Raw genomic sequence first — 11,259 nt, 5'->3', positions numbered from 1 at the left:
TCCTGTTAATACAATTATAGCATGAACAATAGACGATTATCATGAACAAGGAAATATGATAATAACCATTTTTATTATTGCCTCTAGGGCATATTTCCAACAATTATATCTATAGGCATCACGTCCAAAACAAGTAGACCAATACTGTTTTGATCTACTACTATTACTCCACACGTCGACCGCTATCCAGCATGCATCTAGTGTATTAAGTCCAAAAGAATAGAGTAATGTGATATGTCTCCATCGTATCTACTTTTCCAAACTTTTTTGCCCTTGTTTTGGACTATAATTTGCATGATTTGAATGGAACTAACCTGGACTGACGCTGTTTTCAGCAGAATTGCCTTGGTGTTATTTTTGTGCACAAATCAAAGTTCTCCAAACGTCCTGAAAATTTACGGGGAGCAGTTTTGGAAAATATCAAAAATATCTCCGCCAAGTTCCACCTCAGGGGGTGGGACAGTAGGCCACAAGCCCATGCTCCGCCACCACCCCCTGGTGGCGGTGGGCAGGCTTGTGGGGCCCACAGGCACCTGCCGCCCCCAACTCCAGCTCTATAAGTTGCCTTTCGTCCCAGAAAAAATAAAAAGAGAAGTTTTCGTCGCGTTTTCGATACGGAGGCGCTGCCACCTCCTGTTCTTCATCTGGAGGGCAGATATGGAGTCCGTCTTGGGCTCCGGAGAGGGGAAATCATCGCCATCGTCATCATCAACCTTCTTCCCTCTCCAATTCCATGAAGCTCATCGTCGTTACTGGGGAGTGCTTTCAGCATTCTTCTGGTGCCGTTGCACGAGAAGGTTTGTTGTCATAAGTGAAAAGGACGTGGATGTCGCCTAGAGGGGGGGGTGAATAGGCGCTTTAAAATAGTTAAGGTTTAGGCTTGAACAAATGCGGAATAAAACTAATCGTTTAATATGTCAAGCACAAAACCTACAAACAACTAGGCTCACCTATGTGCACCAACAACTTATGCTAAGCAAGATAAACAACTAAGTGATAGCAAGATATATTACAATAAAGAATATGTCTATCACAAAGTAAAGTGCATAAGTAAAGGGTTCGGGTAAGAGATAACCGAGGCACGGGGAGACGATGATGTATCCCGAAGTTCACACCCTTGCGGATGCTAATCTCCGTTAGAGCGGTGTGGAGGCACAATGCTCCCCAAGATGCCACTAAGGCCACCGTAATCTCCTCACGCCCTCGCACAATGCAAGATGCCGTGATTCCACTAAGGGACCCTTGAGGGCGGTCACCGAACCCGTACAAATGGCAACCCTTGGGGGCGGTCACCGAACCCGTACACGTGACAACCCTTGGGGGCGGTTACCGGTACCCGTACAAATTGCTCGGGGCAATCTCCACAACCTAATTGGAGACCCCGACGCTTCCCGGAGCTTCACACCACACTGATTGAGCTCCGAGACACCACCAAGCTTCTAGGACGCCAAAGCATCCACGAAGAACAATATCAAGGGTACTAAGTACCAAAGGTAGTAAGCTTCTCAACTTCTCACTTCCACGTATCACCGTGGAGAACTCAAACCGATGCAACTAATGCAATGGCAAGAACACACGAAGTGGTCAAGTCCCTCACACTCAAATCCCTCCACAACAACAAAAGCTATGGAGAAATATGAGAGGAAGAACAAGGAGCTCACAAAGAACTCCAAGATCAAGATCCAAGGGGTTCCCCTCACATAGAGGAGAAAGTGATTGGTGGAGATGTGGATCTAGATCTCCTCTCTCTTTTCCCTCAAGAACAAGCAAGAATCATTGGAGGGATAGAGAGTAATCAAGCTCTAAGAATGTCAACAATGGAGATAGAACAAGAGCTCAACGGATGGATGAGACCAAGGGGAAAGAAGACCCCCTTTATATAGTGGGGGAAGGAATCAGACCGTTACCCCCACTTTCTGCCCGAGCTGCAGCGGTACTACCGCTAGCACTCCAGCGGTACTACCGCCAGCTAGCGGTACTACCGCTGGCTGCAGCGGTACTACCGCTGGCACTCCAGCGGTACTACCGCTGGGCCCCTGGTAGTGCAACGGCACTACCACCGCCAAGAAAGTCTTCGCAAAAAGGTCCGTCCACGAACAACCGCTAGGCAAGCGGTACTAAGCTCATGGAGCGGTACTACCGCTGACCAGGGGCGGTACTACCGCCATCCAGCGGTACTACCGCTTGGGCCAGCGGTACTACCGCCAACTCTAGCGGTACTACCGCTAGGTCCAGCGGTACTACCGCTCGCCACTGAAACAGCCATAACTTTCGCATACGAGCTCCGAATCGAGCAAACCCAAGCTTGTTGGATTCAGGACGACAAGGGCTATCCAAGGGAAATCTTAAGACCATGCGGTTATGAATATGCCAAAGATATAGAGATGTGAGATCTCTATGAATGAAGAACCGGCAAAAACTCCAACATCGAAAACATCATAGTAGATGCATATGGACTCCGTTTTCGATGAACTCGAGCTTGTCACGAAGATGACCATAAGCTCTAAAACTCACAAAGAGAAACACCAAACAAGAACCAAGAAGTATGATGCAAGGATGCAAATGGTTTGAGCTCTCAACGAACGATACGATCAAGCTACTCACTTGAGAGCCCCCCTTGATAGAACAGCAATCTATCCTAACCAGAAAACCTATCAAGGGCAAACCTATACCTTGCACCTCGTCCTCTTGAGCTAGATGATGATGATCTTGGCTTCCTCAAGATGGACCACCTTTCTTGATTGTGTTGGCTTGATGAAGACTAGTTGATTGCTCCCCCATACTCACTATGGGTGAGCCACTCTTCAGCATATCTTTACAAGTCCATTGCCACCATAATGGACGGCAAGCTTCAAGCATGCTATCTTCGTGCTGATCCACTTGAACTTGCACATCGCAATCTTGATGACGATCACAACTTGACGTCATACTCCATGGGTTGTATGAGATCTTCCCTTTGACGCAAGCCCATGGAAACACACCTAACCCCCACATAGAACTCTCACGAAGACCATGGGTTAGTACACAAACACGTAATGGACAATGCTTACCATACCATGGGATCACTTGATCCCTCTCGGTACATCTTGTACGCTTTGTGTGTTGATCATCTTGGTTTACTCTTTGTCTGAGATCTTGATCAACCATTGATGATGATCACAACTTGACGTCATACTCCATGGGTTGTATGAGATCTTCCCTTTGACACAAGCCCATGTAAACACACCTAACCCCCACATAGAACTCTCACGAAGACCATGGGTTAGTACACAAACACGTAATGGACAATGCTAACCATACCATGGGATCACTTGATCCCTCTCGGTACATCTTGTACGCTTTGTGTGTTGATCATCTTGATTTACTCTTTGTCTGAGATCTTGATCAACCATGTGTCTCTATGACCATTCTTTGGATAATACCTTGAATACCATCTTGGTCATCATATAAACTCCTTGAACCCAACAGATGGACTTCAAGAAGTGCCTATGGACAAATCCATACCATGGGATCACTTGATCCCTCTCGGTACATCTTGTATGCTCTGTGTGTTGATCATCTTGGTTTACTCTTTGTCTGAGATCTTGATCAACCATGTGTCTCTATGACCATTCTTTGGATAATACCTTGAATACCATCTTGGTCATCATATAAACTCCTTGAACCCAACAGATGGACTTCAAGAAGTGCCTATGGACAAATCCTATAAATGTAACTTAAGGCAACCATTAGTCCATAGGAATTGTCATCAAGTACCAAAACCACATATGGAGATATATGCTCCAACAATAAGCATTCGTCTAGCTAACGCTAGAGATTGCAGGATCATAACGCCTTAAGCAAGATGACATGATGTAGATGGATAATCTCATATCAACGACAGAGCCCATCTTGTTACCCTTGATGGCAACTACTTAATGTGTGCTTTGCTGCCCCTACTGTCACTGGGAAAGGTCACCACATGGTAGAACCCAAAACCAAGCACTTCTCCCATTGCAAGGATCATAGATCTAGTTGGCCAAAACAAAACCCAAGACTCGAAGAGACTTATAAGGATATCAAATCATGCATATAAGAAATCAGCAAAGACTCAAATATATATCATAGATAATCTGATCACAAATCCACAATTCATCGGATCTCGACAAACACACCGCCAAAGAAGATTACATCGGATAGATCTCCATGAAGATCATGGAGAACTTTGTATTGAAGATCCAAGAGAGAGAAGAAGCCATCTAGCTACTAACTACGGACCCGTAGGTCTGAAGTGAACTACTCACGAGTCATTGGAGGGGCGATGATGATGATGAAGAAGCCCTCCAACTCCAAAGTCCCCTCCGGCAGGGCACCGGGAAGGGTCTCCAGATGAGATCCCGCGGAAACGGAAGCTTGCGGCGGCGGAAGAGTATTTTCATGGCTCCCCTGATTTTTTGATGTATTTTAGGGAATATGTAGGCCAAAGATCTAGGTCAGGGGGCGGCCAGGGAGGCCACAAGCCCTGCCACCGCTGCCTCCCCTGGTGGCGGAGTGGGGGCTTGTGGGCTCCCAGGAGCCCTCCTGGCTTGGCCCACATGCCCCCTGATCTTCTTTAGTTCAGGAAAAAATCATTTCGGGGATTTTATTCCGTTTGGACTCCGTTCCAAAATCAGATCTGAAAAGAGCCAAAAACACAGAAAAAACAGGAACTGTCACTTGACACTGAATCAATAAGTTAGTCCCAAAAAAGCTATAAAAGGTACATAAAACATCCAAAGATGACAAGATAACAACATGAAACCATCAAAAATTATAAATACGTTTGAGACGTATCATGGGCCCACTTGCTTGGCCCTCAAGCCTCCCGGTCTTCTTCCGTTCTCGAAAAAAATCATTTTGGGGATTTTATTTCGTTTGGACTCCGTATCAGAATCAGATCTGAACAGAGTCAAAAACACAGAAAAAACAGGAACTGGCACTTGGCGCTGAGTTAATAATTTAGTCCCAAAAAAGATATAAAAGGTAAACAAAACATCCAAAGATGACAAGATAACAGCGTGAAACCATCAAAAATTATAGATACGTTTGAGACGTATCATCATCCTATGATGTTTGAGTAGAGTTATGTTGTCACTTGGGTTGATTGATGATCTTGATTAATTTGAGTGTATGTTTTATTTTGGCGCTGTCCTAAGGTGTCTTCCGTGAGGCGCACACATGACGTATACGCTGGAGTTGTTGCAATATATTTATGATTCACTTATAGTGGGTGGCTAGAGTGACAGAAGCTTACACCCGAGTAAGGGGTTTGTTTACGTATGGGAGTAAAGGGGACTTGATGTTTAATGTTATGGTTGGGTTTACCTTAATGATTTCTAGTAGTTGCGGATGCTTGCTAGAGATCCAATCATAAGTTTATATGATCCAAGTACTAAAGTATGTTAGCTCATGCCTCTCCCTCATATACAATTGCAAGAATGTTTACCGATCCTGTTATCAATTGCCTAGGATGATTCTGCACTCCATACCATCGTTATTCCACACTCGCTATTTGTAATATATTGTAATATATTCTTGTTGGGGAACTTCACATGGGAAACAAAAAATTTCCTACGCGCACGAAGACCTATCATGGTGATGTCCATCTACGAGTGGGGATGAGTGATCTGCGTACCCTTGTAGATCGTACAGCAGAAGCGTTAGTGAACGCGGTTGATGTAGTGGAACATCCTCACGTCCCTCGATCCGCCCCGCGAACAATCCCGCGATCAGTCCCACGATCTAGTACCGAACGGACGGCACCTCCGCGTTCAGCACACGTACAGCTCGACGATGATCTCGGCCTTCTTGATCCAGCAAGAGAGACGGAGAGGTAGAAGAGTTCTCCGGCAGCGTGACGGCGCTCCGGAGGTTGGTGATGACCTTGTCTCAGCAGGGCTTCGCCCGAGCTCCGCAGAAACGCGATCTAGAGGAAAAACCGTGGAGGTATGTGGTCGGGCTGCCGTGGAAAAGTCGTCTCAAATCAGCCCCAAAACCTCCGTATATATAGGTGGGAGGGAGGGGACCTTGCCTTGGGGCTCAAGGAGCCCATAGGGGGTCGGCCGAGTCCAAGGGGGGAGGACTCCCCCCCCAAACCGAGTTGGACTTGGTTTGGTGGGTGGGAGTCCTTCCCTTCCTTCCCACCTCCCTTTTTTTTTTCTTTCTCTTTGATTTTTATCTCTATGGCGCATAGGGCCCTTTTGGGCTGTCCCACCAGCCCACTAAGGGCTGGTGCGCCACCCTTATGGCCTATGGGCTTCCCCGGGGTGGGTTGCCCCCCCCCCCGGTGAACTCCCGGAACCCATTCGTCATTCCCGGTACATTCCCGGTAACTCCGAAAAACCTTCCGGTAATCAAATGAGGTCATCCTATATATCAATCTTCGTTTCCGGACCATTCCGGAAACCCTCGTGACATCCGTGATCTCATTCGGGACTCCGAACTACATTCGGTAACCAACCATATAACTCAAATATGCATAAAACAACGTCGAACCTTAAGTGTGCAGACCCTGCGGGTTCGAGAACTATGTAGACATGACCCGAGAGACTTCTCGGTCAATATCCAATAGCGGGACCTGGATGCCCATATTGGATCCTACACATTCTACGAAGATCTCATCGTTTGAACCTCAGTGCCAAGGATTCATATAATCCCGTATGTCATTCCCTTTGTCCTTCGGTATGTTACTTGCCCGAGATTCGATCGTCAGTATCTGTATACCTATTTCAATCTCGTTTACCGGCAAGTCTCTTTACTCGTTCCGTAATACAAGATCCCGCAACTTACACTAAGTTGCATTGCTTGCAAGGCTTGTGTGTGATATTGTATTGCCGAGTGGGCCCCGAGATACCTCTCCGTCACACGGAGTGACAAATCCCAGTCTTGATCCATACTAACTTAACTAACACCTTCGGAGATACTTGTAGAGCATCTTTATAGTCACCCAGTTACGTTGCGACGTTTGATACACACAAAGCATTCCTCCGGTGTCAGTGAGTTATATGATCTCATGGTCATAGGAATAAATACTTGACACGCAGAAAACAGTAGCAACAAAATGACACGATCAACATGCTACGTCTATTAGTTTGGGTCTAGTCCATCACGTGATTCTCCTAATGATGTGATCCAGTTATCAAGCAACAACACCTTGTTCATAATCAGAAGACACTGACTATCTTTGATCAACTGGCTAGCCAACTGGAGGCTTGCTAGGGATGGTGTTTTGTCTATGTATCCACACATGTAAATGAGTCTTCATTCAATACAATTATAGCATGGATAATAAACGATTATCTTGATACAGGAATTATAATAATAACTATATTTATTATTGCCTCTAGGGCATAATTCCAACAATTCTAACTCTATTTAGTGCATCAACTATTTTTATATTTTAGTTCTCCAATATCATGCAAAGCTATCATCTTTGTACCTACGACGTTTTATTTCTCGTTACTAGATAAAAGCAAATGTTCGGTGTATGTAGAGTCGTATCGGTGGCAGATAGAACTTGAGAGAATATTGATCTTACCTTTATCTCCTTGTGGGTTCGACACTCCATATTTACCACTTCCATCTTTGGAAAGTGCTATGATGATTCCTTGAACTTGGGGATTATCAACACGCTACAACGAATATGGTGGGGGTTTGGTTAATCGGGAGCTCTCCCAATATGGCGTTGTCCTAGTCTTCGGCGAGGGCACAAGGAGCCTCGTGTGACGACCCCATGTTGTGAATGTTGGCATGGCAATGTCTCCGGTGGTGTGAGGTGCTCTGATAATCCCCAAGTTCAAGGAATCATCATAGCAATTTCCAAAGATGGTGTTGGGGAACATTTCATGGGAAACAAAAAAAATCCTACGTGCAGCCAAGATCTATCTATGAAGATGTATAACTACAAGAGGGGGAATGCATATACATACCCTTGTACTCCCACTGTTCCTAAATACTTGTTGTTGTGGATAACTAGACTAGTTCTCTCCAATAAAAAGTATTATGGCACAGAGGGAGTAGATCTCTAAGCGGGAGCGTTAAGAAACGATGTTGATGTAGTTGAACGTCTTCGCGATCCAATCACGACACGTCCCGATCTAATGTCGAACGCACGACACCTCTGCGTTTAGCACACGTATAGCTCAATGACATCTCCTCCTCCTAGATCCAGAGAGCAAGGGCGAAGTGGTAGATGAGTTCTCCCGCAGCATGATGACGTGGTGACGGTGGTGGTGGAGCGATCTAAGCAGGGCTTCGCCAAGCGCTGCTGCAGATGTGATTGGAGGAGAAAACGGGATAGGGAGAGAGGGAGGGTGCCGCCGAAGTCTTGGTGTGTTGGCTGCCTCCCTCTCCCTCTCTATTTATAGGAGTAAGGGGTAGGTAGGGCGCAACCTGATACGTCTCCATCGTATCTACTTTTCCAAACTCTTTTGCCCTTGTTTTGGTCTCTAATTTGCATGATTTGAATGGAACTAACCCGAACTGACGCTGTTTTCAACAGAATTGCCATGGTGTTGTTTTTGCGCAGAAATAAAAGTTCCCGGAATGACCTAGAAATTTACGATGATTTTTTGTGGAATATATAAAAAAATATTGGCGCAAGAATCAACTAGAAGGACGGAGCCAGGAGCTCACAAGCCCACCAGGCGCGCCCCCCCTGGCCGGGCCTGTCAGGCTTGTGAGCCTCTCGTGGCTCCGCCGCCTCCAATTCCAGCTCTATATATTCTCCTTCGACCGAGAAAAAATCAAGGAGAAGAGTTCATCACGTTTTACGATACGGAGGCGCCGCCACCACCCGTTCTTCCTCTGGAGGGTAGATCTGGAGTCCGTTCTGGGCTCCGGAGAGGGGAGATCGTCGTCGTCGTCATCATCAACCATCCTTCATCGCCAATTCCATGATGCTCTTCACCGTTCGTGAGTAATCTCAACGTAGGCTTGTTGGGCGGTGATGGGTTGGATGAGATCTATCATGTAATCGAGTTAGTTTTGATGGGGATTGATCCCTAGTATCCACTATGTTCTGAGGTTGATGTTGCTACTACTTTGCCATGCTTAATGCTTGTCACTAGGGCCCGAGTGCCATGCTTTCAGATCTGAACCTATTATGTTTTCATCAATATATGTGTGTTCTTGATCCTATCTTGCAAGTTGTAGTCACCTACTACGTGGTATGACCCGAACACCCCGGAGTGACAATAGCCGGAACCACTCCCGGAGATGACCATAGTATGAGGAGTTCATGTATTCACTATGTGCTAATGCTTTGTTCCGGTTCTCTATTAAAAGGAGAACCTTAATATCCCTTAGTTTCCATTAGGACCCCGTTGCCACGGGAGGGATGGACAATAGATGCCATGCAAGTTCTTTTCCATAAGCACGTATGACTATATACAGAATGCATGCCTACATTACATTGACGAACTGGAGGTAGTTACATATCTCCCCATGTTATAACTGTTACATGATGAATGTCATCCGTCATAATTATCCATCACCGATCCAATGCCTACGAGCTTTTCCTACTGGTCCTTGCTATGTTACTTTACCACTACTGCTGTCACTGCTGCTACTATTGCTGCTACTACCGTTGCTATCACACTACTTTGCTACTGAAACTTTGCTGCAGATACTAAGTCTTTCAGGTGTGGTGGAATTGACAACTCAACTGCTAATACTCGAGAATATTCTTTTGCTTCCCCTTGTGTCGAATCAACAAATTTGGGTTGAATACTCTACCCTCGAAAACTGTTGCGATCCCCTATACTTGTGGGTTATCACAACCTTGTCCCCTCCTTCAAGGGAGGGTTGGATGGCCAATTAGGGAGGAGTCCACCTCCCACAAGGGAGGTGGGCGAAGTCCCTCCTCCCTAAGGCACCTCCCCCACCTACCACCAGCCGCATGAGCCTTTAGGGGTGGGGTACCCAGCCCATCAGGGTTGGTGTGCCTCACTCTTCAGTCCATGTGGGCCCCCGGGGTGGGTGGACCCCTGGAACCCTTTCGGCACTCCCCGTACTATACCGGAAAACCCCAAAACTTTTTTGGAACCTGAATACCACTTTCCTATATATAAATCTTTACCTCCACATCATTCCAGAACTCCTCGTGACGTCCAGGGCCTCATCCGGGACTTCAAACAACATTTGGTCACCAACATATATAACTCAACAATGTTATATCGTTATCGAATGTTAAGCGTGCGGACCCTGCGGGTTCGAGAACTATGCAGACATGATCGAGACACTTCTACGGTCAATAACCAATAGCGGGACCTAGATGCTCATATTGGTTCCTACATATTCCATGAAGATCTTTATCGGTCGAACAATGATGCCAAGGATTCAATCAATCCCGTATGCAATTCCCTTTGTCAAGCGGTATATTCGATCGTCGGTATCTCCATACCTAGTTCAATCTCGTTACTGTCAAGTCTCTTTACTCGTTCCGTAATACAAGATCTCGTGACTAACTCCTTAGTCACATTGCTTGCAAGCTTCTTGTTATGTTGTATTACCGACTGGGCCCAGAGACACCTCTCCGTCATAGGGAGTGACAAATTCCAGTCTCGATCCATGCCAACCCAACAGACACCCTCGTAGATACTTGTAGAGCATCTTTATGATCACCCACTTACGTTGTAATGTTTGATACACACAAGACATTCCTCCGGTGTCAGGGAGTTGCATGATCTCATGGTCTTAGAAGCAGATACTTGACATGCATAAAGCAAGAGGTAAAGGTAAAGATAAAGATACTATCTCTAGAATAAAATTGTACTAAGGTTTATATTTTTTTGGACAGAGGAAGTATAATTTCGCTGAGTCAGCAGGGACACAAATATAATAATATAAAAAGCAAGAGGCTGAAACGCCGCATGGCGAGCCGACGGCCCGTCGGCGAGTGAGGCCACCCACTTCACCTTCACCAGCTGCGCTTTGTGCGGATGTGTTGGAGCACCGGAACATGGTAGAGTAGAGTGCATGCCCTTTGTGCGGATGCGAGGACTCTTGGCGACACACGCTCTTGTCATGCACCATGTCAAGATACATCTGGGCTTTATCTGAAAAATCTTTGGTGGCAAAAATGACAGAGAATATGGAGCCAAGGGCTAGGAACTGGGCCTTTGACATGCAGGAGACGTTATCACATGTGAGTTTCACTCGTATGGTGGTCACGCTTTGGTCGATTCGGTATGCTCGGCGAAAGGCTATATATGAAGGTATTTTTCAGAGCCCACAACAAAC

This window comes from Hordeum vulgare, chromosome 2H (genome assembly GCF_904849725.1).
Source record: "Hordeum vulgare subsp. vulgare chromosome 2H, MorexV3_pseudomolecules_assembly, whole genome shotgun sequence".
Lineage (NCBI taxonomy): Eukaryota > Viridiplantae > Streptophyta > Magnoliopsida > Poales > Poaceae > Hordeum > Hordeum vulgare.
This window is presented reverse-complemented; position numbering follows the sequence as displayed.